The sequence below is a fragment of the Haemaphysalis longicornis genome, unplaced genomic scaffold, assembly GCF_048455015.1.
Source record: "Haemaphysalis longicornis isolate Haplotype H1 unplaced genomic scaffold, Haemaphysalis longicornis Haplotype H1 scaffold_3, whole genome shotgun sequence".
In the NCBI taxonomy this organism is placed as follows: domain Eukaryota; kingdom Metazoa; phylum Arthropoda; class Arachnida; order Ixodida; family Ixodidae; genus Haemaphysalis; species Haemaphysalis longicornis.
The window spans coordinates 59,939,650-59,962,918 of record NW_027526335.1 but is presented as its reverse complement, the minus strand read 5'-3'; the positions used below and the strand labels follow the sequence as shown (position 1 = coordinate 59,962,918).

Here is a 23,269-nt window from a genome sequence, read left to right as displayed (position 1 = left end):
TAAAGTACACGGAGCAGACGAGCATTCAAGTTCAGTCGTGTCATAGCTTAGATGGAAGCGCGTCCTAATCCTTTGAATGCCCAAGTTTTTTTCCTTGGGGCATAGATAGGCCGACATACACTTGTCAGAGCATTGAATTCGAGCGCCGCAAATTGTTAGCCCTCCGCATTTATGCCGATCACGAACGCGACAAGTTGCCATTAAGGAACAATACACGACCGACAACAAAATCCATTTGCAAAGTTTGATGTTTACCAGTGAGGGAAAGCGTCGGGCTTCTCTTTATTATATAAAAAAACATCCTAACGGGAACAAAGATGGCTCTCAATACATTTGTTCACCAGAACCCCTGTTTTTTCCCATGCTGAAAAGACTGAAGAGACAGACAGCTCCTGATTGAGAGCTTGCTCAAGGCAAACTTTGAAGGGCGGGCGGAGAGAATGGCGGGAAGAAAGTGCTTGCGCGTATTCCAACCATAAAATAAGTGATGCCTCTGCAGAACGCTCGTCAGCCCATTTGCCGCTGTATATGGATTTTCGGACAGCGCACTTTAGTGCTCGCGGTCGCTGCATAATGGGTAGGAAGAGATACATGCGAGAACTGCCCTAAAGAAATACTGTGGTTTGTAATAAAAAAGAACCGAAGCAAAAAAAAAAAAAAACGGTCATGAATAGCGACCAACTCTTAAATTGACCACATTGAAGAGTTACTGTAGAGTGCGTCAGGTACGCGTCGCATGTTTTTCTAGGAATGATTTTTAACCGAATATCGCTAACTAAGTGTGTTTCTCTATTAACGGAAGCAGTGATTGTGGCGGAGTCCCGCAATCCATTTGTTCGTATATCGACTCCGCTGCTCAACAATAGAGGAGATGCGAAGGGCAGCGGTTCGTGAAGAACGTTCAATCATCATATCAGAATATCAAGTTCATCTGAAGGGCGAAGGTATTTCCCATTGACCTCCACCCGCTCCTGTCCTACTCTGTCTGAGTCCAGTTCTTGCCTCCGAGTTTTCTTACTTCGTCCCTAGCTCCATCTAGTTAATGGCCTTCCCCTTCTCCCATCATCGGGACCACCGGACTCTCGGTAGCAGCCTGCATATATATATATATATATATATATATATATATATATATATATAATATATATATATATATATATATATATATATATATATATATATATATATATATATATATATATATATAGCGAATCAGAATAGAAAATGAGGGGCTCGTAGAAATAACACAGAAATAAGGGTTGGCAGTCAAGAAAACCTCGGAAAGCAAAGGGAAGGTTGTGGTAGGTCATTGAAACAGATAGAGAATTTGGAAAGAAAGAAAGAAAGAAAGAGAAAGAAAGAAAGAAAGCGGAGAAAAAATGCCCGCCAGGTGGATCTGAACCCACGACCTCCAGTATACCGGTCTGGTGCGATACCCACTACACTACCGGCGGGGCGATTTCTCCCCCCCCCCCCGCTTTTTGGGGTATTTATGTCGATGTAATTTTTTCCTGTGCTTGGGGGTGGTAGCCAGCGCCACTCTGACTCCTCGGGGTGAAGGGAACCTTCTTTTTAATCCCGCGCTGTGACTCGAGTGTCTACGACATGTCGAGAGTGGTCAACCAGCGTTGAACCCTCTTAAGCTCCTTATGGCACCAAGACTGCCCAGAAAAGAGGCCCTCGCTATGCATGTAGCGAATAAGAAAAATGACACAGAAATAAGGGTTGGCAGTCAAGAAAACCTCGGAAAGTGAAGGGTAACATTACATGTAAGGGTGTGTAACATTATATATATATATATATATATATATATATATATATATAATGTTACACACTGGCCTGAATGTCCAAAAACTCTGAACAGGTACTACTGCCTGCGATAGGAAAGCTGTTACACAAACGAGATAAAATACCGATAAAACTGCGAAGACTGCTAGAAAGCTGCTGTGAATGGCTGCAAGAGCAACTTGCCGGATCACTGAGATTCCCACCGGGATCTTGTAGTAGACGAAAGACGCCTCGCTGCCGCGCACATTTTAGGGCAACTGCCACGACACCGCCTTGGGAGTCGCCATTATATATATGCTTACGATTGTTGCGCGCGTTGAGGAAATGCCGAAAGGAAGGCCGGGAGTCTAAAACTTCAAGGGAGGGATACGGGAATAGTTAGGATTACTTACTACGATTCCTGAAGTTAAGAGAGACAAATATATATTTCGTGCACTTGTATGTTCTCTAAACGAGGTGTTTGTCGTTAAATATAAAGCGAAATAACACGCCTAATCAAGCTCGCCTACGCTATTCTACCTAAAATCTTGCTCAAGGACAAAAGCTAAGTTAAATATGAGCCGACAGGGAAAAATACAATTCGAGGCACATGAGCATGCCCACAGTGAACCATGATTGAGTCGCTGCAGATTGCGTTCGGTGTTCTAAAAAACCGAAAACCCAAGAAACGTTTCAAGAAGAAAAACAGGAGGGAGGGATAGCGCTTCAGGCCATCGTGGAGAAGCATTTCACTCCTTGAAGGTTTCGCATACTTTGAACAGGGCATTTCCAGTAATACGAATTCATTTTTTATTTCTACAAAGCCTTATGTTTTTGTCTGAGAGCACAATATGCACAGCGTAATCTAATTTACACACGTGGAGAAGTTCAGCCCCAGAGAGAAGTGAAGAAGTTCTTTCAGTGGCTTCTCAGTCATTGCGGCATTGTCGGAAACGATAGTGCGGACGCTGCCGCATGCTTGGCACACCAAAAAATGGAGAGACCGTTATCCAGGACGGACGCCGCTAGAACTCTCCGCAAACTTGCTCGGGAGACCACGCTATCCGAATGGATCACCCAAGAGTTCACGCGCGCTCGTATTCATGCCCTGGACCCCCATCTCCACGCCCCCTCCCGCGATCTGATGCAACCATTCTTTGTCGTCTCTGGCTTGGAGTCGCATTCACAAATGCTTACTCCTATTTGATTGGAATGGCAGCCAGTGAGGCGTGCGAAGTCTGTGACACACCAGAGACCATACGACATGTCCTCTGCGATTGTCCGCGGTTTTCATCGCAGTGAAGCCAGCTCTCTGCGACTCTACGAAAGTTAAACTCTCGGCGCCCGTTCTCTGAGGAGACAATCTGGGCCACTGGCCTTCTCCGTCGTCTGCGGACAAGGCGACAAATGCGCTCCTGTGTTTCCTCAAAACGACGGAATTGCACAAAACACTGTAGCGCAAAAGTCTACCCGCTATGAACTCAGTGAACTCTTTTTTTCCTATAGTGTCCTACCGCTAGGCTTACCGCAGTGCGCTATGTCGGTCTCTTTCCCCTTCTTTCTCTATTTTCATCTTTTTCCTCATTGTTACCCTTTCCCCCGTGCAGGATAGCATACTAGGCCGTAGCCTGGTTAAAATTCCTGCCTTTCTTTACTTTCTTTCTCTTTCTCTCTCCGCGATCCATCCAGGAAAAAATATTTACGCTCTTTCAGAGCAAGAATAACAAGGATGCTTCAGAGCAGCAACGATGCTGAAACCTCCCTACCCATCATCCTGCCTCATTCTCGGGATGTTTCTGTTTTCTTTAAGATGTGAAGTTCACTTTTGATGTTGTGTGGCTCAGTAAGTACGGGAGATTAAAATGAATGCAATGCAGATATCACCTCGCGAAAAAATCTGCCTTCCTCCTTTTTGTCGACGGACTGGGAAGCATGGAGAAGCATGGGATGCATGGAAAAAAGAAATGAAATTAGAGAAAAGACAGAAATGCGGTGGAGAGCAACAACACAGGCGTGGCAAACCACTAGGCGATTGTCGCCTGGCGCAAGATTATTAGCCCAGGTTGGTTGAAAGTGCTTTCACTGCCTCTAGCAATGCCAGGTGAGCATGGAAACCAACCTCTCACGTATTAGGAAATTGTCCAACCTGTTCGTAATGTCGGGACGACCGTTTACTTTGCAAGTTCTTACCGACGCGCGTGCTCCATTGTACTTGGGGCAAATGAGTTTTCGGTTCCTGACGCAGAGTACTGAGAACCTACGCTTTCAGGTGGATGTGGTGACAGCAGACGTCTGCATTACAACATAAAGCTGCCCGGCAAAATATGATTTCCTTTCAAGATTTTGTTGTTTGTTGTTCGAGCACTGATGCCTACGTTGGTATAACTTTTAAGAAAGCAGAAATTTTCGTTTCGTCGCAAAAATAACAAATAGCGGAAATGCACAAAAGTGAGAATATGTACATATTTTTACCATCATTCACACGTCTGAGTGGCGTGCCTTCAAATCTCTTCAGCATGAATTGGGGTGGCCACGGCTGCTAGCTTAATACGTTGAAACCTCTCAGGCCGCCTTTGGGCACACTGCAGATATCCAACAAGCCCCGTCCTGCCTCGCTTTCTCTATTTGTTTTCCGACTTATCGATATAACAGTGCACTTTTTTCATGGAAAGCTAGTGATTAGAGGACGAGATGTTTTTGTACTGTTTCAAAGCATTCGCCCTTTTTTTTTTGCATTATGCGCATGCCGGGAACACACGTGTTACCACTTGTGTGCTATCCGCTTTTTATTGATACCGGCAGTTGGGATATGACTCCGAAGAGGGATTCTAGAAGCGCTCATAGATGGTCTTATGGCACCACCCCTGCACTTGTAATGATGTTCCTGCCATCGGATTGCGTGCGCCGGAACCTGACGCTCACGATACATCCGTCAGGCCAGCCAAGGAGAGCGCGCGCTTTCAAATATTTTTAGTAATTGGCACTTCGACATCTCTCAGCAGGTTAAAAAGAACGTTTAGCCTAATCAGAATTTGTTAACCATTCGATCACTTCTTTTAAATGTTTACCAACTTAAGAAAAAGGAATTCGTTCTTAAGCAAAAAATGCGGGCCAATTCATCCTGTGAAGGTGGTTGGAAAGCGAAGCTTTAAACGACACCGACAGGGATTACCCATGCGACGTCGCTCGAATTTACACACGTGGCGCTACTAAGAGTAAAACCAGAGACAAGTGAAAGGTACTTAACCGCACCCTTTATTACTTCAAAGAGATATTCTTTGCTAAGGTTATATAAAAGCAAGATTCATGAATTGTGGTTGGTTGAGTTGTATTAACGAAGCACGTGAATGGAAACATTTTTTTATAAAATCAAGAAGCTCAAACACGGTCTTAGCCGGTCTCACTTCCCCGTCTCTGCCGCAGCCGACGGAGGCGACGAGATGGCGGCAGCGACGGAGCAGAAGTAAGATGTCATGCGCTGGTGTGAGCTTCCTTCAATTTTTACGAACTTCTGGCGCATGTGGAGCGCACAGCGGTGCGAGAGGTCGCATTACGCTACAATTTGGTGATCAGCGAGAACGGGGGGAGTAAACCCGCATGCTGCGATCGGTGAGTACCCCGTCCTTCCCCCAGAAAATAAAATACTACATCAACTTGACGAAACCGTTGCCTGCTGTTGCCCGCGCTACCTGGCGGAATTCTAAAAAATCAAATGGCAACAGCAACGAAATGTTCCACTAGATAGGTTTCGTGTTCCGCTTGGAACGCTCATGGAGTAGGGCAACGTGGTTCCAGAACCGTTGTTGTAAGGCGCCTCGATTCACGCGCTTCTCCGCCGTACGGCAGCGCTGGCATCGAGACACTTGAATCAGAGTAGTGGAACGCGGTAAATTTAAATTGACTTGAGAAAACCTCTAGCGTGTTATCTTGGAAGGAACGAGTCGGGAGAAGCATGAGATGCATTCACTTGCCAGGGACGCCGGTCGACTGTCGTCTTGCTTGGACATTTGCAATGAAAGGAGCAGATACACGGCCAATTTTTTTTTCTCTCTGTAATTTCGCGAAACATACAACTGACCATTTTGCTAAGCGTAGGCTTCACAGCAGGCTTCACGTTTTATAAGTGGCTTGACTGCTGGTATCTTCACACATTGATCAAGTCAAACAACCTTCAGGAGAAACAGAAGAAACCTTCCGAAATAAAAAAATCCCTTTAAGATGGTAGAGTGGGTCAGTGCCGGATTAGGAAATTTGGCGCTCCGGGGCTACTGCGTCCTTGGGGCCATGATAATGATGAGGATGACGATGGTGATGATTTCGCTTTATTACGCTTAAATTGTCGAAGCCCAAGTTATGGTCTCCGACCAGTGATAAATTATACATAATTTTACGGTTTCTCGAAATAAATTTCTTGGCTTGATGTCTAGTATTATATAACGGATTTTATCAGGTGTAAAAGTTAGTATGGTTTGATTGACGGTCCATCACAAATTCACAGTTAATCGAAGTGCCTCGTCGGCCTGCACACGCCATAGAACAGAAGAGTATTCTCTTACAAGAAGCCCACTTTATTAGGGCTATAAGGTTTTAGTTTTATACGCATAAAAATCAACAGGACCAATGTATTGTCGCAAGTTGTAATAAGTAAAGTTTTTTTTTCGGAAGTTCGGCGTCGATCAGGAACCCAATCTTCTGGCTCTGGCTGACTTGGCATGGGGCTAACCATAAAGATGGTGTTGAAAGTTTCGGAGATTGTGGCCGGTGTAACGAATTCTAGATGTTGTTGATATGATGAAGGGATGTAAAGAATTTATATACAACTATATATGTTAACAAAGCTGTATTAACAAAGCTGTATATTAACAAAGCTATATATGTTAACATGAGCCATAAAGAAAAAAATTCCACCATCTTCCCGTAGGGGAATCCTGAGTAGTATGCGAAGTAGCCATTGGGTCGACTGAAGTTTTCATTAGTTTTCAGTTCGTCGTTTCCGTTGACGTTCAGCTTCGCACGCCTTCGTTGTATCAGTAGCTTCTGGGCGTAGTTTGAATGAGTGAGGGACAAGGCGCGTTCGTAGCACATGCTCCCATCTCGGTTTGTAGCGCAGTGGGAAGAGCGCCACGTACCTCCCATTGCGGCCAGAGAGTCGTGGGATCGAAACCGGGCCCCGCCTAACTATTTCTTTTTATAGCGTACTGCGCTGACGTCAGCCAAAACGCTGGCGAGGCTGAAAAGACGCGCATGCGCAGTAGAGTGTGGACGGCGGACAACGGCAACGATGGAGGGCGGGACACAGCCCCGAGCACGAGATGCTTTGCATCCAAAAATTCCAAACTGCAGTTATACTCCAGCTCCAAATGCGTGAACACCCCTTGAGCGCCCCAAACTCCAACTCTTCTCTCTCGCATGATCCTATGTACACAAACCACGGTGTTAGAAATAAGTGCTCTTACACCGTGACACCCGCTCGAGTGACAATCACCGGGACTCTTTTCCCGCCGCAAGATCCCTCAAATTGCCCATAACACAGCTGTATCCATAACCGATGCCACCCTCAATCTGCCTAGCATCAACGGTCGCCACCCCAAGTCTCACGGGACTCTGTCTAGCTCGAATGCTCAGCCAAGAACCTTCTTTATGGCAAAACCTCGTCATTTCGACAATGTTCCTCCAGTTCTCCACCTGCATATACAGGAGGGCACAAAGTCCGCGCAGGCAGCTGTCACCCATAGACATCTGCCAAACAGTTGGCCGCCACGGCTTACGGGCCAAAATCCTGTACGTTACCCGCGCAAACGAGAAAGCACGCGGCGATTAGAACACGCGCCTCCTGTGAAGCAGATTGGAGGGAGGGGGAGGGAGGAGTGCTCAGACGTGCCACGTAACGCAACCTTCCTATCGCAGCGCGATTACCACAAATACGATGAGCAGAAAAAAAATGTCCCTTTTTGGGCTGTATAGCGGCCTGTTTCGTACATGGGAACTTTGCGCATGGCCGTCGAGCCTTCAGCGGCGATGAACTCCTGTTGCGTGGCTGTGATGGCCTCGATAGTCGGCAAGCCGTTACACATTAACGGGTCCCCATTGAGCTGGAGAGCATCAGGTGAGTGCGAGAGATCGCATCAGAAAAGAGTGTAATAGGGATAGAATGCCTCTGCTCACCCCCGGGCGGCTGCTCCCGTCGGTGCCACACAACAGTTAAAGCAGCCAGTAGTTCGTTGTCGGTCGGTCGAGTCGTCGTTCGGTCGTCACTGACAGTGGAAACACGCTGAGGCTTCTCGTCTAAATTCGGGATCTACGACGGAGGCGAGTCTGGGTCGACCTCTTGCTTTCAAGTCCTCAACATGTCTGCTGCATCCACTGTTTTTCCCGCGCTCTTTCGGGGGCTCCTATACTCCTGCCGCCGTGCCCCAGCGGGACCAGATCTGCGGGCCGCCCTTTGGTCAGTGCCCTCCACCGGCTCATTCCAAAGCGAAAAGTGCACGGGGACAAACAGCTTACCGTCCCCGAGTCGTGGCGGAGGTCTGTTTCCAACACGGCATTGAAGGGGTCGCACGCAGGATACGTTTTTAAGTGGACGCAGCTGTCATGGTCCCGAAAAGAAACAGACGTTGTTGTTGCTTTGGCTCGCGTCCACGTCGGAGTTCTTCACATCGCCTAAGCCTGCTGATTCCCCAACTCGAAGGAAGCCGCTCGGGTAGAGCTGGCCTGGCGGCCTCTGCGGGCACATGAAGTGGCGCCTCGATAATTACGCTACGAATGGAGCCGCGTGGATTTGTAGCTTCCGTCATGCTTGTCGCTCAGACAGCCTGCACAGGCTTCACAACAGAAGCGCCGGTTGAAGCGGAACGACCACGCGAGTGGCCTACACAACCTTTGAACATTTACATAACCATTCACTCACCGTTTCCGCAGCTGCAAGTGCACTCCAGCATACAAAAATACACAGGTTGTGCGCAGATCAGGCAGCGAATGCCAACGAAAAATCTTCGAGGCGTTTCGCATTGGCAAATAAGGCGACGGCTGTGTCAGCGCCTCTTCCGTGGCATTGTCCAAAACAGAAGTGTGGTTCCTGAATCGCAGATTAACGCGCACGCGTGTAAAATGAGTGAGGCTTCTCCTTTTCTCTGTTATGCTTCAGGGTTTTTTTATGTGCGTCCAATCGATCGTTGAACCTCCAAAGACCCAAATCGCGAACGAAGAACGAAGGCATGCGACGAATTTTCGCGCTCTACGTGAAAGCTTGTAGGAACGATTTGAATGTATGCCTATGCATGGTTTATGCGATAAAGGTATACTATTGCACTCCATCTTCATGATAGATGAGTGTATACTGTCTTATCTAGAAGCGTCCCTTTTTCGAGATTTTCAAGTAACGTCTCGATATATGCAAGCACGCTTTCACGCACGCGCCACGTGTCCAGAGATCTTATGAAAGCTTTTCAGTCGACCAACCGGTCTATGAGGAAATGTGTTAGTTTTTTGACAGGACGCCATCGGTCCGGCTAAGAAAGCTTTCTCTTGAAAAAATTCTGTTGGAAGTCTCGCGTTCGTCCCACGCATCTTCTTGTGTGTATTGTCTTATAGCGCCAATAAAATGTACCTAGAGTCACAGTGGTTTCACTTTTCAATAAATAGTTGCATTCTGTATACGATAAGGGAAAGGACTCACGTGAGACTAGATCTCTTTCCATCGACATGATGGATAAAGATTTCAACTACTTAAGGATAGCGGATCCCAAGCAGCTTTAATTAAGAAAAGATTTCAAAAGATGTGCTCCAGTGCATGCTATGGAGCACGCAGCGTTATTTAAAGAACTCTGAAGGAAAGACATCCCGCATTCCTCTTTCGGCACGATATCCTACTCGCAAAAGGGCACGATCACTAGACGAGACATCCAGCCTCTTCTCCTGAACTTCTCCTGACGAAAAGCTTTGGGACTCTTGGTGATTTGCCACGAATAGTTTTAAAAGATGTCACTCGGGTGAAGCAATTGCCGCCCCATCTCGCAAGGTTAGATCTGCCCGCTTGCTAACTGACTCACCCACTGACTGACTGACTCACTCACTCACTCACTCACGCACTCAGTGTTCAGTCTGCTGGTTTGTTACAGGAAGAGTTAGGTATAAACATAACAGCAATGGAAACAATATATTCTGCATCATCATTTTGAGAAGATCACTCGGGATTGTGTCTTGAAAGTGCAACGCTGCAGGTAGTGCTAACCAACTGAATCACTTGAGCGAGATATATTGAGTTGATATCAATCACCCTTATTCGATTCAGATAATCCAGAAGCTTTATCGAACGGGTCGTAATCGCAATGAACTTCTTTGTCAAGCGCTATAAGTTGAAATTTGTGACAAAGTGTGTACGAGTCCAACGCTTAAGTTGTCAACAATTACATTTGACGTCCCTCGGTTTAAACAATTTACAATGTTCTTCAGGCATTATTTCATTATTCGCATGCCTGATCCTTTTTTATACCGAAACGTCCGCGTGCTGATATTCTTCAGGCATTATTTCATTATTCGCATGCCTGATCCTTTCTTATACCGAAACGCCCACGCGCTGAAACGTTCGCGTACTCAGAGGTCCGTTTACCGAAAAGACTACCGAAACGACCTGTGCCGAAAAAGACTGGAGCCAATTTCGGGGGCCTTTTTTATGTGGCTTCTTAGGCTCCGTGAAGCTGTGTACCCAAGAATTTTGGTCCGAGACGTCATCTCAGAAACCTTTGGACAACAAGGAGGAGGAGTCGGTCGGAATAATTAAATCGAATTGAAATGGACTCGAAGGTTGTCAACCATAGCGTGAGGGGCCCCCACTCCCCCCCCCCCCCCCTGTCACGTGTTAGTCAGCGGTGGTGTGAAAGTGAGGTTGGCGCTCCTACCTTCAACTTTCGAGGCGTGCAGCGAGAACACCCAAGAACGTTTTTTTCATAAGGTCGAGCGTGGCCCCCGACAACGGGGGGCCGTGGGCTGCAGCCCTCGTAGCATCCCCCCCCCCCCCCTTAATCCGGCCCTGGAGTGGGTTACAAAGTTTTCCGACTATTTAATTGAGCGACACCACGTGAGCCAGTTCAGGCGGTGCACCACCTCGCCACTCGTTTCAGTGATGCAGCTCGCAGCGCCTGAACTGCGCCGTTAGAGTCACCGCTCGGTTAGTTCATGGATTTGCCTGGGCTCCCTGCCGAGGAGGTGCAGCAGCAGGCAGAAAGGTGCAGATATGATTCTACTGATCATGCACAGTGGTGGAAACGGCACTCCACTGCTGGGAACTTGTTTCAGAGGTTCAGGGTGAATCTAACGGACCCCTTGTATCTGTACAACCTGTGGTCTGAACACCTAGCGCGAGGAAATATTTTTTTACGACTAAAAGAAATCCTGCCATGTGGGTTGACTAGCATGGTCAACACACATGGTAGGATTCCACCTAGTCTTCAAATAACATTACCATATGCAGTCGGTACAGGTTTAATTACACACCCGCATTTCCAAACATGTACATAATTACAAATGCGTGTATGCCTGAGGTATAACTGTCTATGTAAAACTTTTTCAGATGTTAGTGATAACGAAAATGTATTGAGTGTGCAAGCATTCGAGTGAGTGAGTGAGTGAGTGAGTGAGTGAGTGAGTGAGTGAGTGAGTGAGTGAGTGAGTGAGTGAGTGAGTGAGTGAGTGAGTGAGTGAGTGAGTGAGTGAGTGAGTGAGTGAGTGAGTGAGTGAGTGAGTGAGTGAGTGAGTGAGTGAGTGAGTGAGTGAGTGAGTGAGTGAGTGAGTGAGTTGTGAGCGAGCAGGCTGACGTAGCATTGCAAAATCGCCAGAATTTGCTTTACCCCTGCACATTTGTAAACGCAGTCAGAGAAATCACCGGGGCGCAAACGTTTGTGTGCTTTGAAAACTCCAGGTCTTTGCGCTTTATCATTAAATGTACCGCTAGGGAATGTAGTGTGCACATGGGAATAATACTCCCTCAAAATCGCAAGCGGGAGGCTCTCTTTTGAAGCCTTGTAAATAGACCCTGCCACACCTCACTCAACTTTTTTCTAGATCTGAAAGGCTCTCAGACTGCAGCCAACACACACATCCAGTACTTTGAATGGGAGGTCACAAAGTACTTCGGCCATGAACCACTGATTTATGCACATGAGATAAAGTAGCAACTTGTTCAAAGGGTTTTTTCTCTTTCACGGTATATATTGTCGTTTTCTGAGCGCTTGAATCACGTAATTAAAGCAGTGTACCAGCATTATTGACGTAATTTCTACAGCTAAAAGGAGGTGGCCGGTCTCCTTTGAGCTGTAGCAATAAACGCATTCGGTAGCCACTTTAAAATATCTCCAAAAAAGGAAAGCCCTAACGGAAGGCAGATCTGATGCGACGAGCAAATCACACATTGCCGCTTTGTGGTGGCGATAACTATAGTTTTCAGAGTGCCTTTAGATGCGAAGGAAATAGTGAAAACATCTTTCAGACGTGTTGCAGAGTTCCTTTAGCAAAGCTGGCCACCCCATTGTATGTTTTGAGGAGTCCACAAAACGTGTCTAATGCTACCTGGTACATTAAATGTTTGACACAGGGGTGACGAGGCAAGGCGTCAGGTTTTGCAACGCCCCCATCGACTGAATTCTGTTCAGGAAACCGCCGTGGAATTTCTTATCATATCCTTCGAACCCCCCTCAAAAAATCCTGGAATAATTTTGCGTGAACTCACTGGGGGGAGCCACCCGCCCTCCATGCTTTGGCTTTATCGTCCCGGGAGTGTGTATTCGGGAAGACACATAACAACGTGCTGCTGGTTGTGGATTCTAAATGAAAATAGTCAGACTGCCCGCCCTCACTGTCCACCATTTTTATGTCCCGAGGCGGCTCTTTTTTCTCTTAGTTCTTTACTTCGCCTCTTCTTCTTCGCAAACATTTGTTCTCGCTTTCTTGTTTGTTATGATTTTTTGTCGTTATTGCGCTTATTGGCTGTTGTCAATTTATTTTTTGATAATCGAAAGCTGCTTATTTTTCACCCGCAACAACAATATTACTGGAGGAGGAACTGTGCGCAAAGATCAGGGGAGAGCGCATGGCTCACGCTAGAAAATGGTTTGGTAAACAAACGGATTACTTCTCGTATCCAGAGAAACCTATGCGTAAACAAGAAAATTGGTTTTATCCCGCTCTAGTTTTTCTACAGCCGAGCAACATAACGATATTTCTCAGTAAAAATTTCGCGAGTGTTGTGTATTTGCACATATAATTTCGTTCGGGGTCTTCGCTGGGGACGAGGAAATATTTGATGCACCTGTTCTGGTTCGCAGCAGTCGTCATGTGGAAATACAAAATAATCGAGTTTGCCATTTTGTTGTAATGGTGCGCTATCTAAAGCTTTGAAGTGGGACTCAGCCATTCGTCAGTTTCACATGTAGAGCTTTATTTTTTCATAAAAATTGCGAACGCTCAAGTGAAAGTTGGAGATAAACTTTAAATTACGGCGCACCATAAGTTTTTCCGCATTCAGTTTTGATTTTATATAAGCTGTGCGATTTTCATATGGTAACGCGAAAGCGCTAATGACGGAAGACAAAACGACCGCCTAGGAAAAAAGTATAGAAGCAAATCGATAGAGTTGGAAACAATATTTAATAGATTTGGGAGTAGAGAGCAATCGACCCCAACTCCTTCGGAATGCGAGACGGGCAGGTATCAACAACGTCACTACAGCGCGATGACTCTGGTTGACTTAAAATGAACCTAGTTAGTGTGTTGCGGCCTTCCACTAAAAATCATGTTGGCGACGTATAGTGAAGCCTACACGTGGAATTAGAGTATCCTGATTAAAGAAGTAAAAATTATGCTGGTAAGCAACGAAGGTTCCCTCCTAATGTCTGTCTGTCTGGCAATTCGAATGCCGGTATGGCCCAGCCTGACATTAGTTGCGCAATATTAAGCATCTTAGAACAGCACATCAGCCCAACAGGCTTGATTTGAAGCATGGTGTGAATCCTTTCGGTCTCAGAGAGCGCAAGAAACTGCTGTGCAAGGATAAAGCGCTTAAAAGATAAATAATGTATTTGACCTTATTTCGTATAAATCATGCATCTTACGTGAAAATTTTTATCCAGTATAGCTGTGCGTTCCGCCAGTGTTCTTGCTGTCGAGTAAATTTGCTTTCTTTGTTAGCATACAAAGATACAGCGGCAACGTTATGACGACAAAATAAGAGTAGTGCAAAAGAAACAGGCTGCAGGCTGAATGTTTGCTCACTCAAGGTCAAAGTGCAGAACGAAGAATCCCAGCGAACAGATTTCTCTTTGTGCACCGAACGAGCCAACTCGCCACCGGGCAAAATGAGTCCCACCAAGCAGTTGATCTGGGGGCAGGACAGAAGGTTTGTTTCCTTTCTTTGGCGTACCTTGACCTCTACTGATGATTTCGCTCTTAACTTTGGCGTTGAAGCAGCCAGCAAATGTTTATTTTCGAAAAGTGTGTACTTGTACTGCACTCAAGTGGGATGACTCTCCTCCAGTCAATGTAAGCCCTCAACGAAAAAAAAAAAGGAAAGTCTTTAAATTCGGAGAACGTTCGGGCGCAGGTGGTAGAGGCTCAAGGGATGTTCTAACCAGTGTAGTACACGTTCCTCTAAAATAGGAACGAAACCTCGTTCCTCGTGCCTTCCCAATCTTGAAACGAGTTACCGTTACAAGTTCCTTTATTTCGAAAGGAACGCGTTCCAGTTCCAGTTCAAAAATTGGAACGTTTCGTTACTTTAACGTTACATTCGATTTTTTAAATTCGAATATAGGGTCTGATAGGTAAAATAGAGTTGGAATTTTAAAACTATAATGGAACTACGTATATTATACGAATATGAACACCGCCGGCAGCAGATTATCTAGAAATAAAAAGAATCCAAAGGAACGCTCCCTGACAATTTTTTTTTTCAAGAAGCACCGCACAAACCCCAGACATGTCTAACTGCGTTTTTGGTGCTCGTCTATTATAGGTGCAACACATATCATAGACGCAGTAAGGTACCTGCGCGTCAGATGTGCAAATACAAAGTTACTCACGTGCAGGAAGATAATTAAATTTCTTGCACTAGATTCAATATTACAGTTTATTTAAAATACCTTACAGGCCCCTTTGCAGGGAATTTAATAAGGGGGTTACAAAAGTGAAGCGTTGAGGATCGTACAGCACAAATTTGCGAGTAAGAAAACACATTGCAGCAGGTGACAGGATCCAGGTTGGTGCAGGAGCAGGCAAGATGGCGTTCGGTGATTCTCAAATGTCCGGTAGACCCACGAAGACCCAACTTGCTACTTGCTCAAACAAAACTAAAAAAAAAACCAGCTATCTCTCTCTCTTATGGTCAGTCTCGAGGCCGCGCGATTCCTGCGCCCCAGATAAACGAAGTTCACATAAAAAACAGAGAAATGTCTTAATTATCTCAGCTAAACCAGAGTCTTCTCTGGCTAAACCTAGCTAACTCACGAGGGGCTCCGCGTTCGCTCTGGTTCTGTCAACCGAACGGACTCAAGCTTCTGTAATAGGACTTTATAGTTCTCGCTCTGACTGTCCAAGAACACCAAGCACTTCGGTTTTATTGCACTAAAACCAAGCCTCCAGGACCTACTAAGTTCTAACTAACACACACTGGGCCACTGATTGACCAGGTCAACAAAACCCAAATATTTGTGCACAAACAATCACGTGATACACACTAACACTCTCACTCAAACTCCCAGGTATTCATCAAGGAACAAGTATAACACAGGTTTAACTTGAAACCGACCAACTACAGCAACTCTGAGCGCTGGAAGTTGACCTTCGGGCGGCCTCTCTCAGGTATTGTCCATACGGCGCGCGACGAAAATATGCCCAACAGTGACAGAATTACTGCCCTTTGTCAACACGACGCATGCAATACAAAAGCACCTTGCACTCCTGTCGGCCCATTCCCGCCAGATCGGCGACAGACCGCGCCGTGACGAACTGCGCGCGTACTCTGTAACTTCGAGCAGTACAACATCCCGAGACACTGCGGTGCGCCCAGCTCTTTTGAGACCCGGCGACCCTTTGAATGACCTCACAGCGAGCGCAACTGCTCCGACAACAAGGCTCCCGCGCCTCGCGAGCACTAATGCTGTAATTACCCGTGACAATATACAGAAGGGGTGGTTTCACAAGGAACCTGCGGCGCCAACATTTCTATCGGCCAGACGTGCATTTTGGCCACCACAGACAAACGATGAAAGGTGAAAAGCATTCTTGCGGCAGCGCTGTTCACTCGTCGAACGCCGCGTAAGCTCAACCGGCATGAAAGCAAGCCTAAGCTGCGAACCACTGCGTGGTTATTTTTCTGCCTTTAACCTTCGAGGAAGCACAATCCGCTGAAGGGCGGGCAAATTGGGCAGCTTATAGGAAGAGAAACACGACGACTTGTGATTTTTGTACTCGAGCTTTGGCATCAAAAACAGCCAAATCCTGGCGATGTAACGGCAGGAACGCCGTTCCTGCCGTTCCTTTAAAAATCTAACGAGTTACCGTTACAGTTCCACCGATCCTTAATGGAACGGTGGCGTTCCTTCGTTCCTCCAAAAAGGAACTAGTTCCAGGAACGCCGTTCCTTGGAACGCCGTTACGTACAACACTGGTTCTAACCACCTGAACCCGCTTCCGCATTTTTTGTCTAAGTTATTGTATAATTTTTTGTCACGTTTATATTGTTCCCTCATACTTTGACACGCGGTAGTCACTTTCATTTTGGTTTAAGGTTTTACACCTTTCGATAATAATTTCTCACGCGTCACAATTATGTGGAGCCACAATCAAGGATAAGTCCTCATAGTAAAAACTCACCACAAAAGACTCCACAATCAACTTCTTTTTTTGTCTGTTTTTGTAATGATTTTCTTTCTTTGTTTGTTTCGATTCTAGTGTATATTCGTTGTTCGTCTAAACAAAACTCAGTTGGAAGTTCAGCGCAGTGTTTGTTGTTTCTTGCTGTCATATCCCTCTTACGCTGTCTGTTTTTCTATGTACCATCAAGCACCAACTAGCCCGCAACAGTGCACTTGTTTAGTTCGTCACAAAAGTCAACTGAAAAGCGGGCTGGTATTTATATACGCAGCGCTTAATTCCTACGCATTGGCGCCATTGAGTTTGTTTTAAAAGTGTCTAGTTGCTGGAATGTTCACGTATTGATGATGGAATGTAAGTACACCTTCAGGAAATACAATAGAAACATTGCGAAATATACAGTTCCTGTTGCCAGACGTTGCGCCGTTAGAGTAGGTTGCAAAGTGTAGTATCTGCACAACTTTTGTACTAGGATACCTAGCAGCATACATATTAAGTTTTCATTCCGCACTTCAAATCAGATTAACATATGCTTTATGCATTCGGATTTTGATTGATTGATTATAGCGCTTCAGGCACCGACGCTATTCAGGTGAGGTGGCGCCCCATAGTGGAGGGCTCCGGATTAATTTTGACCACCTGAGCATCTGTAACGTGCACCAAAATCTCGAACAAATGGGCGTTTTCTCATGCATTCGGTACAGGTCTAGTTACACACAGTTGTTTGAAAACTTGCTATATACAAATGCGTGTTATACCTTATGTAGAACTGTTTATATAACACGTTTTTTAGATGTTAATGATAACTGAATGTAACGTATGCGGAAGCGTGTATGTCGGAGTGAGTGAGTGAGTGAGTGAGTGAGTGAGTGAGTGAGTGAGTGAGTGAGTGAGTGAGTGAGTGAGTGAGTGAGTGAGTGAGTGAGTGAGTGAGTGAGTGAGTGAGTGAGCGAGCGAGCGAGCGAGCGCGTCGTGTGTGCGAATATTCGGGAGTACGCAACCAGGTGCTGCGGGAGGTGAAATATAAATGAAAACAACCGGACTGTTCTTCTTCGCTCTCAACCGTTCGTAAATCTTCAGAAGGCTCTCCTTGCCTTAGGTCTTTCATTTGTTTATGATCATAAACATTTTTTGTCGCTTTCTTCTTAGTTTGCTTGTATTGTTGTTATCCCGCCAGACTGCTATCAATTGATTTCTTGCGCAAAGATACGTGTTTGTTTTGCACCCGGCACAATCGGACAGGCCGAGGAGTTCTGCGAAAGGATCAGGGCTGTGTGCATGGCACTCGTTCCAAAATCGTTTCGCAAACAGACAGATCCCTTCTCGTATCCTGAGAAAGCTATGCATAAGCTAGAACATTGTTTTTTTCCGGCTGTAGTTCTTTTTACGGCCGAAAAGCATAACTGCATTTCTGAGCGATGTTCTTTATTTGCACGTACCATTTCGTTGGGGTTCCTCGGTAATAACAAGGCAATATTTCATGCACCTTTTGGAGTATGGAGCACTCGTCAGGTGGAATAACAAGCGGCTCGAGCTTGCTTGCCATATCGTTGTAATAGCGCACAATCTCAGGCTCTGGGATGGCCCAGCAATTCGTTAGTTTATCAACTAGAACTTCATTTTTCATAAACGTGGCTACCCCTGGCATTCAACTGTTGCGCGCGCGAGAGAAAACATTGAAAACACATTGGAGTTCGAGGTGGCTTCCTGAGTACAGGACACAATAGCACGGGCTGCGTCAATAGCGGTATCGACGAGCTGACCCTGGTGCTCCAGGGTTGAGCTGGTCAAGGCCCTCTCCTAATGTTCGTGAGTGGAATGGGGATTGAGCGAAGTTCCCTGCCGTTTCACAATTCCCTTAGGCTACGACGTCAGCACACCAAACATAAATACTCACATGCCCACTCAGGGCTATTGACCAGTGGCTACAGCAGCCTTGAGAAGCTCTCCGCCGATTCACAAATTTGCATTGGAGAGCCGTGCGCACACCCATCCACACATAAGCTATCCCAACTCAGCTAGAAGAGATGCTCAGACATTCCTGATTAATAAAAGATAGGTAATGAGCGCTTGTAGCTTTCTTTTTAGATAATTATGACAATGATTTCTTAAATTTTTCTTGCGTAATCTTGGAAGTATGCTAACGTAAAAAATGATGAGCATGGTTCCAAGGAAATAAAATACCGGCATACGGTGAATAAAATGAAAAAAAAAAGAACTTCATTACCTGCAACACAAGACGATGCGGATAATTGAATAGTAATCTTACTACACTTTGTAGTCGTATTACTCAGGATTACTAAAGAAGTTTTGGACTTTATTAATCCTCTTAGGCTGCCGACAGGGGTATAATGGTTTGGTACACGTAGCTCTCATGCAAGAGAACCGGCTTCGCTTCCCGGTTTCGAAACACTTGCTCCAGACTCGAATATATCGCCAGTCCGGTCAAAAAATAAAATTCCCTGGGCCACTGAATGATGCTTGTGTGCTTGGAATGCGAAAGCCTGGCGACACTTTCCCCTGACTTCTTAACTGCTACATTATTTTTGAGTCTCCTTGCTCTCGTTCCTTGTTTGGCGCCAGTTACTTCCACAGAATCATTTACTGCAACATCGTGTTCCCGTTTGTTTGTTTCTTTGCTTTCTTTTTTTTCTTTTTTTTTAGCGCAACTTACTTCGCCAATAGATTGGCACATGGACAGGTTCCTTAGAATCAGTGTGTCGCGCTGCTGCTGTGAACCGGTATTACTGACGTCTCCATGACGTGTCACGCGGCTGATCCAAACACCGTAAGATGAATCCCGGGGCCCTAAATAGCGCTCATCCATCAGAACAGGATCTGGCCACCCTGTGTATTACTCGGATGCAGCTCAACTATGAAGTACACGTAGTACCGGCAGTTCTACCCAGCCAGCTTCCCCGACCGGGAGGACGCCGTTGACTGTCGTCGACTTAGACAAATTCCTCCCCTGCCTTAACATGGTGCGCTTCTTCCAATCCACATTGTACTCCCCATACCCTCCGCAACGTAGAGATCCTCCCATAATATACCAGTCAACCCGGGCGTTCCTCCTTCCCTTAATTCACAGCATATTCCTCAGAGTAACTCCTGCGCACCCCCAGCTGCGCAGGGGTGACTTTGAGCAGCTAGACTCTGCTCTGCTCTGCTGAGCTCTAGCTGAGCAGCTGGTGGGGGTAGAAGAGCGTGATCCTCGTGATAGCCGTTGGGCTATCGGCAATAGGGTCCTGGGGTGAGGTGTCTAACCAAAGGAAGACCTGTCCTTCTTGACGATTTAAAAAAATATTTTCACTCTCCCTGTAGATGCCGGTCTTGGTTTGGAGGGGAAAAAAAACTTTGGTGCACACAAAAGTGCCGTGCAGCCACTAATGGCGGTTGCGCCACCTATTACTCCCGACACTGATAGCCTAGTTTAACAAATTGGTGGTGGGGCAGGACGTCTATGCGCCCGTCGCATCATTTTTGAATTGGTTAGCCAAAGGTCCCAAGCCAGGGACCGAGTAATCGAAGGAGGAAGGACGGGAACGCCAAAGCCTAACGGAGAGCTTTTGATGGCAAGTCGGTAGAGATGGAGGGGAATTGAGAAGCAAAAGACGATAATGCCTCTACTTGGAGAATTTCCGTTTTTGAGAATATATATTAATCACCGTTGAATAACACGATAACCGCGCCTTCAGTCATCCGCAAAGATAGTTAAGATAAGACTAAGAGTTACAAGGTACGACCGTTTTACGTTCCCATTACAACTGCATCGTAATGTGACATTTATTTTTTTTAGCAATAGGAACCGTTCTTTTGTTGCAAGGGGGAAGAGGGAGGGACCGTCTTGTAAATACCTTGGCGACCATCATGTGAGGCTTATTTTACTAGCTTGCGATTGAACACACGATAGTCCTAAAGCCACTTCATCACTCGTTGATTTCGTAACCTCAAGTTCGATTGCCAGACGCGTCCCCGTATAGCTCCACGTGGCGCTGTACACTGGTCATATAAAGTTCCATTCATTGTCCCGCTACCATTTTTAAAGTTTATAGTGCTCCAAACAGAAGGCAGAAAAATGTAAAAAAAAATAGGAACCCCGGGGATTTATCGCGCTTTTGGGAGTCGGACGTACATTCGAAAAAGGGCGGACAGTTGTGCAACGGGTTTTGAAGTGCATCATCATACATAAAACCTTGGCTCTTTTTTGCCAAATTTATGTCTTCAAACAAAACTGAATACCGCAATATAATGCCTCATGTAGTCGAATTTTTACGGAAAAAGGCTTTCCGCGAAGTTCCGAAATTTCCCAATTCGCGCGAGAAAATGGGCTTTCTGTTTTTTTTTAAATCTTAGATGCAGATAGTCACCGACGTCTATTATAATGAATAAATTGAACCTGGGTGATCCGATAGCTCTTTTAGCAAACGATGACCGCCAGTGCAAACGTTCTGAACAATACCCTGGGTACCGGACCACCGCCTGCTTTCACAACATTGTATCCGGCGAGCCCTTACATGTAGCAATGCTATGCACTTAGAGGAAGTTGCTGCTAAGTCGCAACGTACTCGCGTTCATGACATTTACGTTGTGCCTCAGGTCCAGAACTCAGTACCATCGGCGATGCCAATGGAGGAAATAGTGTTCTGAATTACTTGCCGTTTACAAGATAAACTTGTGTTAAAGGAGCCATGAAGACAAAATACAAGTTGGGTTTATTAGAAAGACTGCTTAGTCCCGATAACAATGATACCTATATCATCGCAATCGTCGAACAAATAACGGAGATATTAAAGAAAACGTATGAAGCAGTCGCGACCCCCTAGCCAATTTCCCGCAACTTTTCTATGACGTCACGGAACCTTGTTTGTGCGATTGGCGGCCGCCTAACTGACCTGTCGCGACGACACGTGACTGGACGTCTGTAATGGGGCCTCTAGTTCCATTTGACCGCATCACTTGAATGATAACGTGCAGTTAACGCACTGAAAATTATGTTTCATTGTTGGCCCGTATGTCGTCATTGTTGCTCATAACACGTCACTGTGGCGCAAAATTTGAAAGCTTTTAAATACTTATTGCTTTTTTTTCGTTAGAAAACATCTTTTGTGGCTGTAATGGAGCTGAGTGAGATACTGAATCCTAGTTCTTTCAAATTAAACGAAGTTGTATTTTCTCTTCATGGCTCCTTTAAAGCGTGGGTCACGCGTGCGTGGAAGAGCAAGTGAAAGAATAAAGAGAGAGAGAGAGAGAGAGAAGAAGAGGAAGAGGGGGAGACGGGGAGAGGGAGGGTTAGGCAAGCAGAGAGACACAGAGATATAGAGAGAGAAGAGCGGAGGAAGAGGGATGCAGATGGAGACCGAGAGAGATAACAAACGCACGCACGGGCACGATCGCGTCGATCTTCGAAGACACGTGGAGCCTCAAAAATGTTTCTCCCGGCGCAAAAAAAAAAAAAATAAATAAAACAATGAAACCCTAATTATAAACGGAGTCGCAGTAAAAGACTGCACGTGCGGTGTCAGGACGACACAAGTACGGTCAAGGTATGGTAACACGGTCCCGCAGCCATAAAAAGGCACCTCCTCTATGCAACGTTAATTATGGCCAGAGTTTGACCACGGACACACTCAGGGCTACATAACAAAACGAGGAAAAGACACCAAAAATTGACCAGACTTCAGATTATGTGGATTTGAGCCAAGGACCACACACATATTTAAGTACGTTGTTTGCGAGCTTGTAACTACTAGTGCCAAATTAGTTATTGCACGGGAGGAGGCTGAATGTATGTATGTATTTATTGCACAAAAAACAAGAAAGGAAGGTCCACCAACAGGCGTTAATTGTCTCGCCTAGGGGGCGGACACCGGAACGCCTGCTGGTGTGGGGGAGGTGGGATAGGGAGGAAAGAGTACATAGGCATAGGGGGATAGGGTAGAGGGCTAACATAAATATATAAAACATGGGCAAGAATAACCTATATACAACGTTAGGTGAAAGAGTAAAAAAAAAACAAAAAAAACCGAAACACCAGACAAATAAAGAAATATCAAAATACAGGACACGAAGGAGTAGGACACCTGCACACTTACACACACCCACTCACACACCCACACACACACACACACAGGAATTCTACCCTAACAGCTACACTCCACTGCGACCCGGGCAGTTACGTAGAGTTGTAGCTTAGTGCATTGTGGAGCCCCGAGGCCCCCAGGTATGCTCCCAGGGCCTCGAGCACTTTGTCCCGCTCCCTGGCATTTCCTGGGGGCCAAAGCAGTTCCTCGAGCGGCCGCACCCCTCGGAGCACGGCCAGAAGCTCCGCCCGCCCTGCCGCAAACTTGGGGCACTCGTACAGTACATGCGGCAGGGACTGCACGGGCGCTCGGCAGTGCGTGCAGGCGGGACTGGCCACCCGCCCCAGTCGGTGCTTCCGCTCTGACGTCCATGCGGCCCCCACGCGGAGGCGCAGGACGGCCGAGCGCAGTCGACGAGGCAGGCGTGATGCCCGCACAGGCGGCAGACCCCCTCCGACACGCAGCCGCGGGTCTGGATGCCCGGTGCGGAGGTGTCGCTGGATGAGCAGGCGGGCGTCGTCCGCTGCCGCCTGGGCCAACATGTCCGAGGGAGGCAGCGC

The 23,269-nt window shown here is 46.3% G+C and overlaps 1 pseudogene; it reads left to right on the top strand.

The window, feature by feature from the left end:
• The window catches only part of LOC144175234 (uncharacterized), a 96,180-nt pseudogene extending 76,381 nt beyond the window's left edge, over positions 1 to 19,799 (top strand).
• Positions 19,800 to 23,269: the final 3,470 nt, after the last annotated feature.